The sequence below is a fragment of the Zootoca vivipara genome, chromosome 11, assembly GCF_965207765.1.
Source record: "Zootoca vivipara chromosome 11, rZooViv2.hap1.1, whole genome shotgun sequence".
NCBI classification, from domain to species: Eukaryota; Metazoa; Chordata; class Lepidosauria; order Squamata; family Lacertidae; genus Zootoca; species Zootoca vivipara.
This window is the reverse complement of record NC_142594.1, coordinates 5,914,808-5,936,556: the sequence shown is the minus strand read 5'-3', so window position 1 is coordinate 5,936,556 and position 21,749 is coordinate 5,914,808. Positions and strand designations below refer to the sequence as shown.

The 21,749-nt window shown below is 45.0% G+C and overlaps 1 protein-coding gene across 2 annotated transcripts in view; it reads right to left on the bottom strand.

Moving 5' to 3' along the window:
- Positions 1-21,749, bottom strand: part of ELMO1 (engulfment and cell motility 1) — a 305,776-nt gene that overhangs the window by 280,483 nt on the left and 3,544 nt on the right. Inside the window, exon 2 of one of the 2 annotated variants that reach the window (XM_088653940.1) lies at positions 18,203-20,109. The exons of the other annotated variant lie outside the window; for it this stretch is intronic. The gene's annotated coding sequence lies outside the window, so the exon portion shown is untranslated. The remainder of the gene's footprint in view (positions 1-18,202; positions 20,110-21,749) is intronic. 2 annotated transcript variants of the gene reach the window in all.

Genomic DNA, 21,749 nt, shown 5'->3' with positions numbered 1-21,749 from the left:
GGCTGGGACCCTTCTTTTCTTTAGGGAAGGTAGAAATGCTAGACCACAGGCTTCATACACTTCCACCTTAATCTTTTCATTTTTCACTCCGAGTTGAAGAGCAAGGTTTGGAAGCCAACCTTTTCTTGAAAATCCAGCACCAGCAACAAAAGCAGACAAAATAGCTGTACTGGGAGCCCCACAGTTACAACTCGGAGGAGATTGACAGCTGGTCCTGTTCAGGACGGTTAACCCAGCAGGGGCTTCTTATGTCAGGCAACAGAAGCCGCCTCTCTAGACAACACACAGCAAAAGAATTCTCAATTATACTAGAGTACTTGCAGCTTGCGGCTTCTGTAGTTTCAAGAGATGCGGCTGCTGATTTTGCCTGCAATGCTAGACAACAATTTCCTCTGATTCACAAACATAAAGCGACAGAGAGGTTCTAGCAAGATGTGCTACCCACAGTCCAGAACTCTGCACACATGTTTTTGGAAGATGAATTGTAGTTAAAAGATACTGAAGTTAGTGATCACTCCAACTCTGTTTAAATCAAAACAGGGAAAATTTGCTTTTGGCTTCAGTTACTCTAGGTCTAGAAGCCCATCATTCATTAAAGTCATCAAAACTAAAATAATATATCTAGTGATTATCCCATCTTGTTTTCTACTTGGGAAGAACAGAACTAGGGTATTAACTTGGTAGAACAAACTTGCTACAGGAAACACCAATATTTTTCATAGCACTTAGTTTGACCTGCAACAGAACCTTCTCCATTCAAGAAGTCAACAGTTAGAACAGAAATACGCTGATCTGATAGTTACACTCCACTTCTAGTTTATGGAAATGTATGAGGCAATGAAACTGTTCCTGGGCTGGAACCATTTCAGACGGCAGGTGGACACAGTGGAATTGAATGCTATCCTATTAAAATAAAGCAAACCCCTACACAGAGAAAATATAATCCAAGCAAGAAAAAAATCTAGCTAAAATTCTGGTAGAATGCAGGAAGTTTTTCAAATGTGCCCAGGAGCAAATTTTTAGCACCTCCCCTGCTGCTTGTGTGAAAACAAGGCCAGAGAAAGAAGGGAAGACAACCATCTAGAGCTTTCCAAATGGGTAGAAACAAAAAACACAGGCAACACACTATTTAAAAGCACCAATATACAGACATTTCATAGAATCATAGAGTTGGAAGAGACCACAAGGGCCATCCAGTCCAACCCCCTGCCAAGCAGGAAACACCATCAAAGCATTCCTGACAGATGGCTGTCAAGCCTCTGCTTAAAGACCTCCAAAGAAGAAGACTCCACCACACTCCTTGGCAGCAAATTCCACTGTCGAACAGCTCTTACCGTCAGGAAGTTCTTCCTAATGTTTAGGTGGAATCTTCTTTCTTGCAGTTTGAATCCATTGCTCCGTGTCCGCTTCTCTGGAGCAGCAGAAAACAACCTTTCTCCCTCCTCTGTATGACATCCTTTTATATATTTGAACATGGCTATCATATCACCCCTTAACCTTCTCTTCTCCAGGCTAAACATACCCAGCTCCCTAAGCCGTTCCTCATAAGGCATTGTTTCCAGGCCATTTGAGAGTATAGTTGTATGTATAGTTGTATTGTCTAAAAACTAAACTGGTTTGGTCTGATCTCTGGATTCAGTAGTTGTTCACGTATTTAAATAATATAAATATGTTACTAATAACTGTTCTTCTACCTAGAACTACAGTGATAAAAATACAATGAATAACAATCATTCAAAAAGTCTTATGCGACTAAGGCTAAAACTAGGGGAGAATTATTGGAGGAATTACTCAAACAATCATTAAAAGCTTGTTGAAGCTTTTCAAAGAGGTATGCTTTCCCATGTTTCTTGAAATGAGATTAGGTAATAGGCCTGACAGTTAAGATTGAAGAGTTTTTCAGAGCTGCGTTGCCACAACTGAAAAGGCCCTGTCTCTCATGCACACTCTCCAAGCCTCAAAGACTGCTCAAGAGATCCTTAACGCAACCTGGTTCCAGATTAACACCAGAACTTCAAACTGGGCATGGAAAAAAACCAGCTGACCAAAGAAGCTGATTTAAGCCCCAAGTTATGTCCTGATAGGCAAGCACCAGACAAAAGCCTCATCATTGCATTTTGGATCAACTAAAATTTCTGGGCTTTTTTGAAAAGCAGCCCCATGAAGACAACATTGCAAGAATTTAATCTGGAGATAACTACAGCATGGATATCTGAAAATATGTTCCCAACGTTATTATACTTTGAGATGAGCATAAGAGAGCTGGGATGTAGAGGAGCTAAATTGCAAGTTTTTGTTGAATTTTATTCACTGCAGTCCAATATGCTGGCAATTAATTTAATGTTTTAATGAGTTAGAATGGCTTAAGCAGGTGTTTAATAGAGATGCTTAGTCAGTTATTATTAAGTTCCTGATATTTTATAGACCGTGATGCTGGGAAAACGGCAGACTGCATACAGAAATTTCCATTATCTCAATTTATCAGCAATCTCTGCAATTATTTTTCAGGTAAAGCAATATGAAATGAAGTGTCAAAAAGCTTATTAATCCAATTTCTTTCTCATAGGCATAAAAAGGTGCTTATAGCCTCTCCTCCTGCACACCCCATTATTTAAAATGGATGGGGCACAGTTTAAAAGACAGAAATCCACCTTTGCCCTTTGTACGCACAATTCATTAAAGACTTTCATAACGCTTAGCATTTGTATATTGCTTTATTGTTCAAATTGCATCAGATTCATGCTCTCAGTAACCCTTTCAACAATCCAATAAGACAGGTCACTCTTATCCACATATTACAGACGGCTGGCTAAGCAATAGCAACTTGCCCGAAGCTGCCTGCAGCCTTCATTGGGGCTGATTTCCAACATCGTGATATGTCACCAGCTAAACATTGTGATATATTGATATATCACGATGTCTGAATTAAGGATGGAGCTATGTAGAGGCATTGGCTGGCTTCACAGTTTTCCCCACATTGTGATTTTTGCATAGCACACACGATTCACAATATATTGCCAGGTCAAAAATTATGAAACCAATATCATGATATGGACTTCAAATCAGTTTGGGATGATATATCGATGTATTGCCCGGCCCTGGCCTTCATGGCCAAGGAGATGCTTGAACCAGGGATTTTCATACCTGCTACAATACACTGGATCTCCATAGCTGCCAAGTACCCCGTTTTCCCCGGGAAACCCCCGTTTTTACTTACCTTTTCCCGGTGGTCCCCCGTATCACTTCATCTCCCGTTTTTCTCTGTTATTTTCTCCTGCCGGTTGCCATTTTTTTTCTTTCCGATTTGCCCTTCTATGGGCACCAAAAATGGCCACCGGCGGCTTCAAAAGTCGCATCTACGCATGTCCGGAAGTGCATAGACGCGACTTCCGGTGTCGGCGGCGGCCATTTTTGGTGCCCATATATGGGCGGAGCGACACCGGAAGTTGCGCTGACGCACTTCCTGACATGCGTACAAGTGACTTTCGAAGCCGGCGGCGGCCATTTTTGTGCCCATAGAAGGGCAAAGCGACACCGGAAGTTACGTCGACGCAACTTCCGGTGTCACACGGCTGCCGGTCCCGGATTCTGCAGTCCGGGACTTGGAAGGTAAGCTGGATCTCTGTTGTTTCGTTGGCTCAGAGTTATAGGGATATGATGAGTCATGTACAGTGGTACCTTGGTTCTCGAATGTAATCCATTCCGGGAGTCCATTCTACTTCCAAAACATTCGAAAACCAAGGCGCGGCTTCCGATTGGCGCAGACACCCTGGAAACAATAGCCAACAGCCGCATAGGACGTCCGGCTTTTGAAAAATGTTTAAAAAACGGAACACTAGCTTCCGGGTTTTCGGCGTTCGGGAGCCGATTTGTTCGTCAACTAAGCCGTTTGAGAACCAAGGTTTCACAAATCTCCTACCCCTTCAAAACCTACATGTATTTCTTGTAAGAAGCTCCAGCACCGATTCGGAGCAATTCTGCACGCTCCGCTGCCATGTGCCCTGCACCACTACATGAACCGCCTCTAGCGGTTCTAAAAACGAGACGATGCGCTGCAATCTGTTTTGTTACTGCACTTTCACATAAAACCGTCTGTGCGCTAACGTTCACTATAAGGCCACTCTCACACACAAGCAACATTGGCTTGATTTGGGGGAGGTGGGAGGTGGGGGAGCAAAACAGTGATAAAACTGGGGTTACCGTACTTTTCCGTCTATAAGATGCCCCCTTGCATAAGACCCCCCCCTTTGGGGGAATAAATTTTAAGAAAATGAGGGCCCAGTTGTTGAGCCTCTTCCCCCACACTCCCTAGATCATTTTCCTCGCGCAGTGGCATCAGGTGAATTTGCGCTCCCGCCAATGAGTTGGCGAGCAGCGCACAGCTTCTCCCCCCCCCCAAATGCAGCTGAAGGCAGGAAACACCCCCCCAGATCGCTCCCCACTCGCTGCAGCATCTGAGGAAGCCGCGCTCCCGCCAACCGAATGGCCGGCGGTGCTTCCCTCCCCCCACCCCCGCCATGCTACTATCCATGTATTGGACAACCTCAGTTTTTTGACACAATTTTTAGTCAAAAAAATCTCATCCAGTACACAGAAAAATATGGTAATTTACATTAAGAAGAGTCCAGTTGGATCAGTCCAATCTAGTTATAGAATCATAGACCTTGAGCCAGTCACAGCCTCTTAACCTACCTCACAGGGTTGTTGTAGGGATTAATGGGGGGAGGGTAACCATGTACTCCGGGGGGGGGGTATAGATGCAATAAATATGCTCTTCTGCTTACCTGCTTAAGAAAGCTGGAGGTGCCAGCCAGATGGCACTCAGAGATCTGCACGTGGTCGCAGCTGGAGATCAGCTGGGGCATCAAATGCCCCAAGGACCCTGTTGTGCGGTCCATGTGCTAAGCTTGCAGCGTAGTTCTACTCTGACAACACAGACCTTCAGTGTTCCTGTTGTGAAGAACCATTGTGATGCTTGATAGGCAGCTTGGCTCTGGAATCCTCGACAAAGTCCGCATGACTCAGCTCAAAGTGGAGGAAACTGTTACGGAGCACATTAGTAAGCAGGCAAGTCCAACAGGTAGATCGTGATCTACCGGTAGATCACTGGACACCTGTGGTAGATCACTGGCTCACCCCAAAGAAGCTCAACAACTTTGACTCCCCTAAGAAAAGCTCAACATTATTGCCCTGCACACACACACCCCAAATTGGGCTTTCCTCCTCCCTAAAAGATCAAGAAAAGCTCAACAACTTTGACCTGAACCCCACAAAAGGGGGTAGATCACTGCCAGGCTTTAACTCCATGAGTAGATCACAGTCTCTTGGGAGTTGGCCACCCCTGATCTAGAGAAACTGCTTCTGTGTTCTCCCGGCAGATGCAGAATCTAACCAATTTCACCCGCCCCACCTTCCTCTAGCTCATGGGTGTCAAACACAAGGCCCGGGGGCCAAATCCGGCCCGCCAGACCTCGTCATGTGGCCCGCCGAGCACCCCAGCCAGCGGGACCCAGCAGCGGGACCTTGCTGCTGAAGCGCCGCGCCGACAAAGCGCCGACAAACAGCTGGGGACGGGGGGGGTGTCCCTTCGCGCTCTTTTCTGGCGCTGAATCAAGGCGGCGACCCCCCCTTCCCTTTCTTTCTTCCTCTCTCTCGTTCTTATTCTTTCTTTCCCTCTCCTTCCTTCCTTCTTTATCTCTGTCTTCTCTCCCTCTTTCTTTTTCTTTCCTTCTTTATTCCTTCTTTCCTACTCTTCTTTCTCTCACCTCTTTCCTTCCTCTCTCACTCCTGCTCCCTCTTTTCTTTCTTCCTTCCTTCCTTCCTTCCTTCCTTCCTTCCTTCCGTCCTTCCCATCTTTCTTCCTCTCCCTCATTCTTATTCTTTCTTTCCCTCTACTTCCTTCCTTCTTTCTCCCTTTCCCTCTTCTCTCCCTCTTTCTTTTTCTTTCCTTCTTTATTCCCTTCCTTATTTCCTACTCTTCTTTCTCTCCCCTCTTTCCTTCCTTCCTTCCTTCCTCTCTCCCTCCCACTCCCTCTTTTCTTCCTTCCTTCCTTCCTCCCTCCCTCCCCTCCCTCTCCCTCTCCTCAGAAACATAGGCTTTATACTTCTGGCCCTTAAACCCTGGAACCAGGAGATCAGCTCCAGTGAGTCAACCTCAGCCAGTCCCTTTGGTGAAGGGTGGTGGCTCACTGGCAGAACATCTGTCCTGCATGCAGAAGGACCCCAGCATCTCCAGGTACTAGTAGCTCTGCAAAGGTCCTGCATGAAACCCTAGCGAGCCTCCACCACCCAGTGCAGTTACCAAAAATCATTTTTCAATAAATTGTACAATAATTGTACATTTGAATATCTACCTGCCATTATTCTGACTATGTTTCTGCTTTCAGATAATAAAGAGTGGACACATAGTCCTACAGATACAACTGGCCCTTTGAGGGTGACCAAACTGCTGATGCGGCCCCCGATGAATTTGAGTTTGACACCCCTGCTCTAGCTGCTACCACAAGCCTACACAAGGAGGAACCCACTGACTGAAAGCAGCCTTCCAGGGGTTCAGTAAACCTCTGGCTTCTCCTGCCTGTGGCTACAACAGCCAGATTGGTCAATCACCTGAAAAGTCACAACACTTGCTTCTTCAGCCGGGATCCCCGTCCTGCACATCTGGTTTTTCCTTTTGGCTTCTTCCAACAAGAACGAACTACCGTTCCACTTAATCTGCTTCATAGCCTGAAACACCTTTAAGCAAAATGATGGATTTTCATGTCAGAAACATCTGAAGCGGACTTCTAAAACTCAAAATTGCGGCAGCAAAATTCATGCCGGGGCTTTACTGGCTCTAAACCCGCCATTAATACCTGCTGCTTCCCTGGTACATTTAAGTCCGCTCGTGTGCAACTTTCAGAGCTAGAGAAGCCAGCATTTCTCCTGTTAACTATCACTCATTAAACAATACTTTGGGCCAATGCTTAGAGCTGCTCATGTTTCATTCACAGCATAATCCTGTATGCCTTCAGATAGTAATGCAACAAAAGCCACTGTCAGCAGCAAAGAGATAATGAGTGTTTTTGTCAAGACTACTGAAAAGCATCTTGTATTATGCAAACATTTCAGTAATAAGAAAAGAAGGCTGCGTATCCCTACATAATATTGTTGCTTCAGTAGCAAGTGGTTCAAAATCTGCTTGCCGAACAGTATTAATTTCTCTTGAACATCATATTAATCAGACTAATGCACCTAGTTTTCAATGGCAGCCTGAGCAAATACTTAAAGGGCCAAGATAATGCATTATCAGCAGTTTGGTTAACAAAACCTCTTAGCAGTGGTTAACAATTCAAGAACATGCTTCCCCACCAAAGCCGAATTCCTTTCCTCAATGCAAATTTAAGTGGTTCATCAACACGTACAATATTATTGATATTTATTTGTAAAGACGAGAGATCCCCGCCCCTAGGGGCTTACAATCCAGAAATCAAAATAAGGGATAAAAAGAGAGAACAAGGTTAACACACTTAGCTGCTTAACCAGCATCAGAGAAAACAGCTTGCAATAGACAATAGCACTAATTGTGCCCCAGCTACAGAGTTTTATCTCTTCACTGAACTACAATTCTCACATTTTCCTTCACTTTCCACTGCCAGTTATCCCTTATCCCTTCATCATTTCTCTAGTCAAGCTCTCTTCTCTGCCTCCTCAACTGTCCATTTAGCTGCAGGGCATACCTGTCAAGTTCCTCTCTGAAAACTAAGGGACCGGACCGGAAGTAGCAGACCGGAAGTAGCGCTGCCGCCGTTTTGGAACTGGGCGGAGCATGCTCAGAAGCTACTTTTGATGCTGCTCTGCCCTGTTCCAAAATGGCTGCCACACCAGAAGTCACGCTGCAGCCATTTTGGAACTGGGCAAAGCAGCATCAAAAGTCGCTTCTGAGAATGCTCCACCCAGTTCCAAAATGGCCGCCGCACCAGAATAAACCGGGGGGAAACAAAAAAATCCCCTTTTTCGGCTGGGGACAGCCGGAAAAACGGGGGTTTCCCGGGGAATACGGGAGACTTGGCAGCTATGCTGCAGGGTACATAGGAAATATTCATGAATATCTGTGAAAAGTATTACACTAGAATTCAAAACCCATGTCAAGTTATGCAGTGAGTTAAGTTACAGGGGAATCAATGCAAAGGAAGAAATTTCTGCTTCTCGAAACATCAAGCAATGGACAAAATTAAAGTTAAGAAAACACAAGAGTCAGGAGCAGCTTGTCCCGGATTCAAGGACCGACCTAGTTTCTATTTATCATGTTCTTATTCTGACTTTCCTCCAAAGTCCTCAGGGCAGCCTATTCATTTTCCCCCATTTTTATCTTCACAGGCACCCCGTGGGGCAGGTCAGATGGAGAGACTGTGACTTGTTTGAAACACTTTTTGCCGTTATTCCAGCTGCGGTAGTTCAGGGGTGGGGAATCTTGCACCCAGGGGCCAAATGTTGACCCATCGCTGTCATGCAGGCCCCTCCCTTAAAATTCTCCATGTGAGAATGAGTTTAAGGATTAAAAAGGACCGGTACTCACTATGAAGTGCCACACTTTTAACATTTGGAGAGAGAAAAGGCCCAGTACTGCGTACCCTTGAGTACCCGCAGAAAAAAGCCCTATATATTCAGATCTTCAAAGCAACTTGGTGATCTGGGTCACTAATACTGCCCAGCGATTATTTTTTCAAAAAAGAATATCATATAAAGCATTCCAGAAGGACTAGAGCACGGGTAGGCAAACTAAGGCCCGGGGGCCGGATCTGACCCAATCGCCTTCTAAATCTGGCCCGTGGACCAGCGTGTTTTAACATGAGTAGAATGTATCATTTTATTTAAAATGCATCTCTGGGTTATTTGTAGGGCATAGGAATTCGTTCATTTTTTTTCTTTCTTTCCAAAATATAGTCCGGCCCCCCACAAGGTCTGAGGGACAGTGGACCGGCCCTCTGCTGAAAAAGTTTGTTGGCCCCTGGACTAGAGGAGACAGTTCTCATTTCAGTGAATTCATTATTTTAACATGTTCCTTGCTGCCCCTGTATATCAGAGCTTTCCAAAATCTGTGTCATGACACATTTGTGTGTCGACTGCAGTGTGTAGGGGCATCGCACAAACGCTCCCTGCGATCCCAGGGCTTGGAAAGGGGTTAGTTTAACCTCCAGTTTGCTAGTACAGTGGTACCTCAGTTTACAAACACAATTGGTTCTGGAAGTCTGTACTTAACCTGAAGCGTACTTAAGCTGAAGCGAACTTTCCCATTGAAAGTAATGGAAAATGGATTAATCCATTCCAGATAGGTCCACGGAGTACTTAAACTGAAAATACTCAAACCGAGGCGTACTTAAACAAAGGTATGACTGTAAAACTGAATAACTGTGTTGCGAAATGATGCAGAAATGAGTTACCACGGCGCAAAATGATGCATGTCTAAAAAGTGTGTCAACAACACGAAAAGTTTGGAAAGCTCTTCTGTAGATAGATAGGATTGAAAATGTTTCCAAAGCCCTCAAGAAAAAACACCATTCCTTCAAGAGGGCAATTTGCAATTTATTTCAAAAACAGCTTTGTCTCCACCCCTCATTTTTCCTGCTCACTAGCTCTCTCAAATGAAGGCTTCCATTGTGGATCCAACACAAAATTGCCCGGCAGTAAATCCCTTCAGACCCAACAGGGCTTACTTCTGAGTAGACATGCACCAATCCGCAGAAGAGCACAGGAGATATTTAGTTTTCACAATGCCTACATTTTGACTTCACCCCCAAAGCTGCACTCCTCGCTTGTCTCTCGAGACAGACAGATGCCAACAAAACATTGCAGACAGATATCATAATTAACCTTGCAGGGGTGGGAAGATGAGAGGCTCCTAATTATTATTTGTGCTTTTTGCTATTTAAAGATTTGAGCTTGGATTTGAACCCCCCCCCCAACCAGAGATAAATGGCGTAAGCGTTTTGCAAATTTGGCTTTTCGTACCCAGGGCCAAGGAAATACAGTGGTACCTCGGTTTACAAACACAATGGGTTCCGGAAGTCTGTACTTAACCTGAAGCGAACTTAACCTGAAACAAACTTTCCCATTGAAAGTAATGGAAAGTGGATTAATCCGTTCCAGACGGTCCGTAGAGTACTTAAACTGAAGTGTACTTAACCTGAAGCGAGGTTTCCCACTGAAAGTAATGGAAAGTGGATTAACTTCCAGACGGGTCCGCGGAGTACTCAACCTGAAGCGTACTTAACCCGAGGTATGAGTGTAATTGGTTCCGGAAGTCTGTACTTAACCTGAAGCGTACTTAACCTGAAGCGAACTTTCCCATTGAAAGTAATGGAAAGTGGATTAATCCATTCCAGACGGGTCCGCCTCAAACTGAGGCGTACTTAAACCGAGGTATGACTGTACAGTGTTAGAAACCTGAAATGGCATTTCTGCCTGTTGATTCTTCCCTGTTTGTAGCCTGAAAACCCATATTGTATCAATGGTCAGAGCTAATGCCAGAACCTCACACATCTTGTAGCAATGCTTTTGCTAATGTGTCGCTGCTCTTCCTACTATCAGTCCTTGCAAACTCATTTCTGACTTTCCCTTCCATGCCCTATAGCTCCTTGTCCTGCAACCAGACAGCCCTGTTGCACTCCAGACTCCCACCCACCCCCACCCCCAATTCTAACTTATCTGCCTTGACTTCCTTCTTCTGCTCCATCCATCACCTCGAGTGGTTAAAGTTGGCCACAACTCGAAGCGAATGCAAGCTGAACTCAACGTAACAGGAAGCATTGGGCAACTGTTTACTGTAGGTGTACGGGTTTGCCGGCGGGTTCACAAGGAGATTGAGGAGATCTGTGGCTGATCACCAAAGATCTGTGGCTGATCACCAATGGTGTAGCAACAACAGCAACTGCCCCCCCCCGCCAACCCAATGACTAGGCTGCTAACACAAAGAAGTTGAGAGGACCCATACATGCATTTTACTGCAAACTCAGTTCTCATCGACACAAAGAATTGTAGAGTTGGAAGGGACCCCCGAGGGTCATCTAGTCCAACCCCCTGCAATGCAGGAATCCTGCCCACAGCCGTCCCCGGATGGGCTTGAACCACCAACCTTCTGGTTAACTGCCAGATGCACTTGGAGCAAGCGCTAAACCTCAGGATTCTACGGGGGGGGGCACTGATCCCACAAGCTTGAATCATGCCCACCCATTCTTCTACGTGTACATGGTTATGGCGGCGGAATACTCAGAATCAGAACAAGCCAAGATGAAGGGAGGGACAAGAGGAATAATGACAGATTTATGGCTAAACAGAGGGCAGAACTGGGGGGGGGGGTTGGGGGAAGAGGAATGCCATTTCCTTTTAGTTTAAGTTCTAGAATCTAGGCAACCCAACAAAGTTAAGTGCACCAAGATTGAGGGACTTCATGCTGAATTCTGACTGCTGCCCACATTACGTAACCGTAAGGGTTTGCTTAAATTATGCCTTTTGCATTTTAATCTTTAATACTTTTGGCACATTCGTTACAAGTGGCCTTTGCACATTAAATCAAAAATCAAAACTGGAAAACAAGCAAGCACAGAGATCCAAGATCCATTGAAAGATCACCTATTAGACTTCACTCTGCTGTCTAAACGAGAGTCCAGCTGGGTAAAACCAAGTGAGTTATGTATTTCTTTATTTAATAATATTTATCTACTGCTTAACTGCAAAAACAACAACAACACAAAATACCCTCTGTGTGGTTTATGTACTAACAGGAGATGGGGATTACGTTGCCGTATCCCAGGCCCAACTCACACACTGGTTATCTCGGTCTATGCTAAATCCCATCTTTAGAATAATGAGGCTAAACGGTTTTATGTTTGGGGCTGCGAGCTCATTAATAAAAAAAGAAAAAAGGAGGCCTTTTGGGATGAACTGTTTCAGCAGTTAAGCTTTTATTAGGCTTCAGTTGCCATCTGAAATCATGGCTGTTGCTATGAAAAAAGGGATGCACAAGTTGTCCGTTCTTGGTAACAACAGTGAAAGGACGCCATGAGCATGCGCCGCATGCTTTCGACAGTGCTCAGAGCGACGCACCTTTCAGCTCATCCACTCAAGGGAGAAGCAGGTACATCAAATCCATGCTTCTCACATGGGCTGCTCTAAAGGCAGCCGCTTATTTCAGAATATATTAGACATCTGTGCATTAACTAAATAACTGTTATGTGTTTGAGGTGTGGGTGGGCTGTACGCCTGAGCCCCCCTTTCTAATTTCCAGATCCGGCATGGATTCAATTGCTGGAATAGCTAGGCCGGCCTGGTAATGGCCCACAAAGTAAGGGTCGCTAAGGGAACAAGAAAGGGGAAGAAATGGAGGCAGTGAGAGATTTTACTTTCTTGGGCTCCTTGATCACTGCAGATGGTGACAGCAGTCAAGAAATTAAAAGATGCCTGCTTCTTGGGAGAAAAGCAATGACAAACCTAGGCAGCATCTTAAAAAGCAGAGACATCACCTTGCCTACAAAGTCCGTATAGTTAAAGCTATGGTTTTCCCAGTAGTGGTGTATGGAAGTGAGAGCTGGACCATAAAGAAGGCTGGACCATAAAGAATGCTTTTGAATTCTGGTGCTGGAGGAGCACCAGATCAAGAAGATGCAAGAAGATCAAACCTATCCATTCTGAAGGAATCAGCCCTGAGTGCTCACTGGAAGGACAGATCCTGCAGCTGAGGCTCCAATACTTTGGCCACCTCATGAGAAGAGAAGACTCCCTGGAAAAGACCCTGATGTTGGGAAAGATTGAGGGCACAAGGAGAAGGGGACGACAGAGGACGAGATGGTTGGACAGTGTTCTCGAAGCTACGAACATGAGTGTGACCAAACTGCGGGAGGCAGTGGAAGACAGGAGTGCCTGGCGTGCTCTGGTCCATGGGGTCACGAAGAGTCGGACACGACTAAACGACTAAACAACAACAAGGGAACAAAGGAAGTGGCTCTGTGCCAGAGAGGAAATGGGTGAGCTTTCCTCCCTCAATTGTCTACTAGACAGAAAGACAAAAACACAGAGCAGAGAGAGGGAGCCTGCCCTGATTTCTGCTAGAATCCGAGGCTGCGGCTCGGGACCTCCTTGGGGTCTCCACCTGAAAGGTGCCAGAGTTGGGGGTCCGGTGAATTCTGGCTGAACAACAACAACAACAAGCGCTGCGTACCACTGTCTATTTAACATTCCTTCACAATTTATCATTTTTTGTGTGTTTTCCTCCGATGTGCTCCCCAGCTTTGGTTTATTTTTACTTCCCAAAAAAATATTTCTGTTAAAATATTTATATCCCATCTTATCTTTTCTTTAGAAAATTGCCTTAAAGGTGACTTCCAACATGCGTCATATAGGTTGCACGTTTTATTTACTTTCCATACATCTTTTTTTTCTGTCCTCCTTCCACTTCTATGTTATTTTGACAATATTTAGATGGCAAGGCTTTCGGACGGGGGCTTTGTCATATTTTAAGGGCTGTGCAGTTCACGCCACACAAAAATTGTATTTTTAAATTGCTGTCTTATTTGCGAGTACGCAAGGGGACTCCTACGCATTGCAATCGAGAGACAAAATATAGTCGAGCAATGATGCAATAGCTAGAACACAGCATCCTACACATTCGTGCCAAAATGAACTATTTGCATTAAATTAGTTAAGTCCCCACCAGGCTTCTTTTTCTTCATTTTTCCAGTAAAGAAGCTGGAATTAGTTATCAGTGCCTGGTAAACATGCTGGGTTTGCCTACCCGACTGCACAGCCCAGAGCTTTTTTCCTGAAGAGGCCAGCTTCTGTGGGAGAACAGGAGCTCACTGTGTGGCAGAGGAACAACAGGTAAAATTATTATTATTATTATTATTATTATTATTACTACTACTACTACTACTACTATTACCCTGTGTGGCAGAGGGAGAGTGGAAGCAGGAAGCAGGAGGAAGGCATTTGATCTGTGTGAAGTATTGTCTCCCCACGCCTCTTTTAAAAAGAATCATAAAATCCTAGAACTGGAAGGGACCATGTGGGTCATCTAGTCCAACCCCCTGCAATGAAGGAATATTTTGCCCAATGTGTGACTCGAACCCACAGCCCTGAGATTAAGAGTCTCATGCTCCACTGACTGTCCCAGCAGTCCCAGAAGCAGTATTAATAATGATTTTAAAGTGTTTTATAAGCTTTGATTGTAAGCTCTGCAGCTGAACTGGGATTCAAAACTAGCTTCTACTGTATTTACTGAATACCATGGATCCCAGAGTGATATAAAAATTATAGAGCAATACATTGTAAAGTAGTACTCACTGGCTGGGATTGTAGTCCGAGTTATCTGGAGGGTGTCCAGACCAGTGAAGGCTGCATTAATGACAGGAATGCACTAAACCAAGGATAGGGAACCTATAGCCCTCCAGGTGCCATCGGAACTAATAATAATAATAATAATAATAATAATAATAATAATAATAATTTTATTTATACCCCGCCCTTCCCAGTCAAGACCGGGCTCAGGGCGGCTAACAACAAAAATATCAACGCAGGTATAAAAGAAACAATTCAATTAAAATGCAGATTAATACAATGTTAAAATTCCATTTTAAAATTAAAAATCTACAAGTAAGATAAAACCATTATAAGATAAAACCATAGGGGAGGGTAACTCCGGGGTCAGACTGCGTCAGTCCAAAGGCTAAGCGGAACAGCTCTGTCTTGCAGGCCCTATGAAAAGATGACAAATCCCGCAGGGCCCTAGTCTCCTGAGACAGAGCGTTCCACCAGTACTGAGAAGGGGACAGTACTGAGGCCTTTTGGGATGAACTGAGGCCTTTTGGGGCCAGTACTGAGAAGGCCCTGATCCTGGTCGAGGCCAACCTAACCAGCTTGTGACTCGGGATCTCCAGTATGTTATTATTTGTGGACCTTAATGTCCTCTGAGGGGCATACCAGGAGAGGCGGTCCCGTAGGAACTATACCCCCCATTCAGTGTTAGAAATTAGCCAGGCGCCAAGTGCAACCAAGTGGAGATCTCTGGATGCCAAGTTGGCGACTGGGGAAAGCCAAATGTCACTTAGAGAAGGATCCGAAATATTGCCATTTGTTTTATTCTGGGTTGTTTTATTCCACGTATTAATGTGTTGCAAACTACTTTAAGATTTGTTCTTTAACATCTAAAGAGGTACAGAAATGAAATTAATACTGCAAATATAATAATAATATTATTAATAATAGAACTCCATCACAAAAGGGCACCTTTTTGTGGCGACCATAACCTGAGTTTAAGGTGCTGTTTGGTGATGAGATTCTACGGCTGAGTTTGTAATGCTGTCCATTATCTGTAACCATTGGCTTCACTGGCTGGGGACAACAGAAGACGGAGACCAGGCTCTCCAGAATATCTGGAGTCACAGGTTCCCTAACCCAGCTTAAACAAAAATAATTCTCTGCTTACAGGTATGAAGTAACCCACTGAGTTCAGGGGGAGCCAGTTCACTGTAAGCATATATGAGATTGCAGCCTTATTTCACATTTGAAAGAATGTGGTAGGAGACATGAAGGCATCTCAAATCTCTATATATAAAAATGTAAAAATGGTGAAACTGGGGGCTCCACTTTTCTCTGAAACCGCTTGACCTGAAATTTGGACACAACGATCCATGCCACTTCCCGAGTGTTCGCACAACCTCGGATTGCTGACATCGCATACCTGCGCAGGTACAGACCTGCTTTTCCACAAACTAAAACAGCGCCCTCAAGTGGTGTTATTCCCTCAGCTCCTCCTCCTACACCCCTCCCTTCATGTGAAATCTACACCACACCCACAAACCCCGCCTCCGCCACGAGATCCACCACTCACATACATCCATGAAAGCCAAACCAACTGAAAACAGGCCTTTTGCAGCAACAAGGCCCAACATTGCCAAGTGGAGGTAGGGCCCTGCCTGGGGGGGATGGGGGCCCGAATAGAGGACAGTGATAGGTAATGGGTCAGAACAGGGTGGGGGGAGACACAGGGATGAAACCTGCCCTCTCCACAGTATCTCGCCTCGACTCAGGGGGACTCAGGCTCAGGGGGATCTGAAGGGGGGCTATTACCCTCCATCTCACAGAGTAACGCACAGCAAAGCATGCAGGGCCAGCTAGTAAAAGATAAAGATCCAGTTCTAGCTTGTAATGAACTTTTAAAGAGAAGGTTTTTCACCAAGCTGTATTAAATTTTTACACCACCCTTTATTCATTGATGCCAGTGAGGTTTACAGTACAGCATAAAAATGAAAAAAGAAGTAGAAATTGTGTCTCAAACTAGCAAACAGGCACAAAATAAATTTTATTAATAGAAAGCAGAACAAAATATTTGGAAACTGCTTCCGCAGTGCATCTCTTTTCCTGTTTCACTTCCTATTCAAAAGCATGGTGGTTCAACTTTAAAGATGCCAGCATATCAATCAATCACACTTTTAACACTTTCAAAATGGACTTTACAAATATAGCGGCACCCTGGTAGCAAGCCAGCGCAGAGAACTAAATAGAGGATAAAGTTACAGCCTTTGCAGTAAATTCGCTTGCCTTTTAAACCCAGAGTTGTGATAGGAACAGAGTTGGTATCCTCATGTGGCGGTGCAATACATAGTATTGCAGTATATTGCATTTGATTCCTACCAATATTCCAGGTCTTAAAAGTTTATTGCTCAGCTGACTTAAAATGGCCAGGAAGGCGGGGGGGGGGGCGACTTCCAGAAGCAGAAAGTAAAGGGGAAGCTAAACAGAAGTCTTTAGTACTTTAATAGTGCACGCTTAAAGTTTCCCTTTTTGCCACAAATTAGTCTTCTTTTTTAAAAGCATATTCAGTACAGGAAATGTTCTTATAGCTACACAAATCTAAATCTATTGTAATCGAAGTGCTGCATTTTTGCTCTTAAAGGTCTGGGCACAACATTAATTAATCAGCTCTCATAAAAAAGTAACAAAAATAGGATGAGAGATGCAAAATGTCTTGTCCTCTAGGCATGGTTCCCGATTCCTACTGAACTTTTTGTTCCTTTGCTGCGCATTCTACATGTGAACTGGTGAATGGCCTCCCAAGGTGGAAGTGAGATTTCCTGTAACCTGCTGTCATACAACCAGGATTTAGGAAAATACTATCTTATAATTGACTTTCTTTTTTTTCTACTTAAAAGGTCACAAACTTATCGATTTTCTTCAACCGTGCCAGTTTACAGCAACTTGCTCCTCAACAAGCAACGTCAAACAATAGGGTCAGATCAGGGAAGGAATGAAAAGGTTCCAGGCCCAAATAAAAGAAACATGGAATTGCTTGTTTTGAGAGCAAAGGACAGAAGGGTTCAAAGACAGCAGAAACTTGCAACCATTTGGTAAGAGGCTTTGGGAGAAAGTGGGCCACCGTTAGCCAATCTGCTCCAAACACTCTCAATTGAAGGCAACAGACAATGATTGGAGCTGGTTTATGTAAAGAGCATCATTACATCGTTATTCCTGAACTGCACCACTCAATGCTGAAAGTAAGGTAAAGGGACCCTTGACCATTAGGTCCAGTCGTGACCAACTCTGGGGTTGCGCGCTCATCTCGCATTATTGGCCGAGGGAGCCGGTGTATAGCTTCCAGGTCATGTGGCCAGCATGACAAAGCCGCTTCTGGCGAACCAGAGCAGCACACGGAAACGCCGTTTACCTTCCCGATGTAGCGGTACCTATTTATCTACTTACATTTTGATGTGCTTTCGAACTGCTAGGTTGGCAGGAGCTGGGACCAAGCAACGGGAGCTCACCCCGTCGCAGGGATTCGAACCGCCGACCTTCTGATCAGCAAGCCCTAGGCTCAGTGGTTTAACCCACAGCGCCATCTGGGTCCCTAATGCTGAAAGTAAGGGGTTGCAAGTCTGAATGCTCACCCATTACCAGTACATGGGGACAGGAAACACTCCTAGGGTGCAGAAAACTGTGTCAGAAAAGGGCTTTTCCTAGCCCCTTTCTAAGGCATGCTGTTTTTCTTCAAGGAGTTTGTTGTGGAAAATCAACTCAGGGATTCATAGATTTTGAATGGTCACCACAGATAAGACCTGGTTCTTCCTGCAGACTGGGGCCTTGTCTCCAATGTCACGGAAAGCTTCAGAGGGTCTTCAAAGCATACTGCGACATCGCCCAGACCAAATTACCCTCATAGGAAATGGTCCCATACCTGCATAATGCTTTTTTTTTTCCAGCAGGCGTTCTCCAGGGTCTCAGGAAGAGGTAGTTCAAATTGGCTGATTCTTTAACTGGAAAAGACAGGAATTGATTTTCTGCGCACAAAACACGTGCTCTGCCCATAAGCTGTCTATCTCCTCTCCTGCTCCAAGCTGGGGTTCCTAGCCTTGTGTGCCAATCTCCCAATCCAGGTACAGACCAGCTCCAGACCCACTTAGCTGCGTTACGGGTGCTCCTTTATGTGACTTCAGGCTCTGCTGATTCTATGAACTGGTCCTAATAAACGGGTTACAGCCATAATAAACAGGTCACGTAGGAAAAGAGTTCTTTAAAACGAAAAGAAAAAAGACAACCGGAAAAGTATAAAAGTGTTTTACAGTTTTTAAGCAACTAAAATGGAAGGTACAGTAATACCAAAAAGGCAATAACGGTTTAATGATTGTTACTTCAGTTTTATGCAAAGCGGTTGAAAACAAAACCTTTCACGGCATGCAACAATTACAAGACCAGATACTGTATTTTTTGTTCCATTTTTCCTCCTAAAAGGGAAGAGGAAATGTCTGTGCATCTTATGAAGCAAATGCATGGTTCCTGGAGCCGAATTGCCCAGAGACTAAAGGCAGATCGTGCTTTTTTTTTTAAAAAAAGTGCTAAAGGCTAACAAGAGGGAATGAGCCAGTTGAAAGGAACCCGCTCAGCAGCTGATTGCAAGAGATCGGGGAGGGAGATAAGGGAGCTAGCTCCCTTCCCGGCTCCTCCAGGCCCCTTGCCTAGGCCTCAATTGTTATCTGCAGAGGGAGACATGTGACTGGCTGATTAGATTATCTGTCTGGAAACTGTAGAAATGGGTCCTTTTCCTAGAGAAGCTGCAGAACTGTGAGTTGAACCCCATAAAAAAAAGGATTTTTCCCTTTGCAAGGAAACTCAGCAACTTTGAGCTCATCCTCAAAAATGGAGCTTTCCCCCTTTAAAAAAAGCTGCACAACTTTGAGCTGATCCTTAAAAAAATGGAGCTTTCCCCCTTTGCAAAAGAAGCTTCCTCAAATATTTAATGGGGGGGGCAAAGGCACCTAGGCCTCTAGGAGTTGGCTGCAATGCTTGGACAATTCAAGAAAGCAAAAAATAAATAAATCTTGTTTTCCTCCTCTAAAAACTAGGTGTGTCCTATGGAGCGAAAAATACGGCAATTCTTTTTAAAATACTTTGTAGCAAAGGGAACCCCATAGCTCAGTGCACATAGAGTTCCTATGTTAAACCTCAGCATTTGCAACTGAAAGATATTGCCTAACAGGGCCGGGGAAGACCTCTACTTGTGACACAAGATCTCGAAAAGGCCACTGGTCTCCAAGTGGTGGGTTGGTTCTCAAACTTGAGTCTCTGGCCGTTGTTGGACTACAACTCCCATCATCCCTAGCTAACAGGACCAGTGGTCAGGGATGATGGGATTTGCAGTCGAACAACAGCCAGAGACACAAGTTTGAGAACCACTGTGATTAATGGCCTATCTCGACCTACAGGGAGTTGTAGCAGCAATACAATCGCCATACAAAGATATGGTAACAAACAAAAAGGTCAGTCCCCAAATGTGCCTGTAACGGGGAGGGATTATAGAAACCCCCCCCTCTCATCAGGAGCAGTCCGTCTCCAAGCAGTCATGAAAGTGTGGGGTCTGAAGGGGCTAGTCAGGAGACGGAGAAGGAGTGCCAGGTCTCCGGCAGTATGGGAGAGCCCCTGCTCCACAGGCAGGAAGCGAGAGAGGCGGGAAGGGTAGACAGGGAGAAAGCAGATCGTAGACCCTTCCCCTTCCACCGGAATAAAGGAGGAGGAGAAAGGGGAGGAGATTCACTGTCCCGAGGCTTTTATGTTGGTCAAAGTCGCGAAAAGGGGCACCGCCGGATTCTGAAACGGAATGAGAAGACATGAAATGACAGCTCACTACACTGTAAATAACGTGCACCAATAAAGACTTTTGAAAGACAAGTATGTGGAAGCTCGTTACTCAGGAGTAGTCTGAACAACCCTGACAGTGCCCTTCAGCTAAAGGCTGGCCTGGGGTCCAAAAATGTCGAGGGATTTCCAGTGGAGACAATACTGGGCGACTTGGGGCAACGGTCCTCTCCTGGTGTAAGGAAGTAGTCTTATTATGTTCCAACCTGCAAGGTGACATTCGCAAAGCACCACTAGTTGATCTGGAGACGATCCGTCTCTGCAGCCAAGCACATGGTTCTCCCCAAGATGTTCAATCACTTTCATTCATCTATAATGGCCTTTATAGACTGCAAGTGCTTTGCGGACCACAAACTATCCATCATGTTTGTTCCACATGCTGTTATTTACCTCAAACTCTTTGGCATCAGCAAGTTCAGGAATACATTTACTTCGAAACGCAAACCAGCTTTGAGCATAGCCGGGCAGGCTGCTCCGAAACGTCTTATCAAAGGAATAGCAACATGCACAGCCTATTAGCGAAGGGATATTTTAGAAGGTCTTGGCGGAATGGTCTTAATTACCCAAAGCTGGGCCTCCAGATGTTCCTTTATTTTAGCAGTCTTTCTCTCATTCAGTGACTTCAAAGGCCCACCAAACACAAAAGACATCCTGGTTTTCAAAGCAGTGCCGGAACAACATGTCCCTCTGCAATAAAATCTCCTACACCCAGCTTCCCTGAAAGAAGTCCCACCGAGTTCAATGGGACCTACTCTCAGGTAAGTGTGCAGTGGCCTAGTACGGCCTTCGCTCTTCAAATGCAGACCTAACCGTTGCTCACGGATTCCTTTGAGAATGCCAGGGCAAAGGGTGGGGGGGGGAGAGTGGATCACTTGATTGTCGGCATGGAAAGCATGAGATCACATCCTAAAAGCAAAGGAAAATAGCCGGAGCCCTCACGGCAAGAGCTCAAACTGTACAATCCAAGAGATTTCGGCAAACAAAGGGCGGAAGGAAGGGTGGAGCGGTATACCACACAGAAGTTTGCCACAGAAAGAGCCCCGTTTAGGAAGTGCTATTACATGCACACTTGTCTCAAGAAGAAACCAACCGTCTAGATGTTTCCATCTCCCACTAGACAGACACCCAGGAGAAAATGTGCGCACTAATAAACCGAGGAGGAGGAGGCCAGAAATGCCTCCCTTACGATGAAAGAGGCACATTACATGCACCACCAGAAGGAATGGATGCACCACAGGCGAGAGAGCCTTGCTCCAGGGCAGTTTTATTGACTGGAACAGAAATCCCTCGGAATAAAGAGGCTGTAAAATGACACAAAGCTGTCTGCAATATCTGCTTTCTGTAGGTTGTTCTGTGGATTTTATAGAACTGAAAAGCGAGTCTCTGAGCACATTTTTCTTGCTTAGCATGATATCATGCAAGTGGAAGGGGCAGAAATCTCTCTGTCTGTGACAAACCTCACTCTTCGCTCTGCTTGATGCTGTGTTGTGTTGCTAGACAGCACGGGGGGGCTGCTGCTCCTGGAAGGTTCAAAGATCTCGCTGCCCTAATTAGTTGCCATGAAATAATTTATGAGTACCAACTTAAAAGTC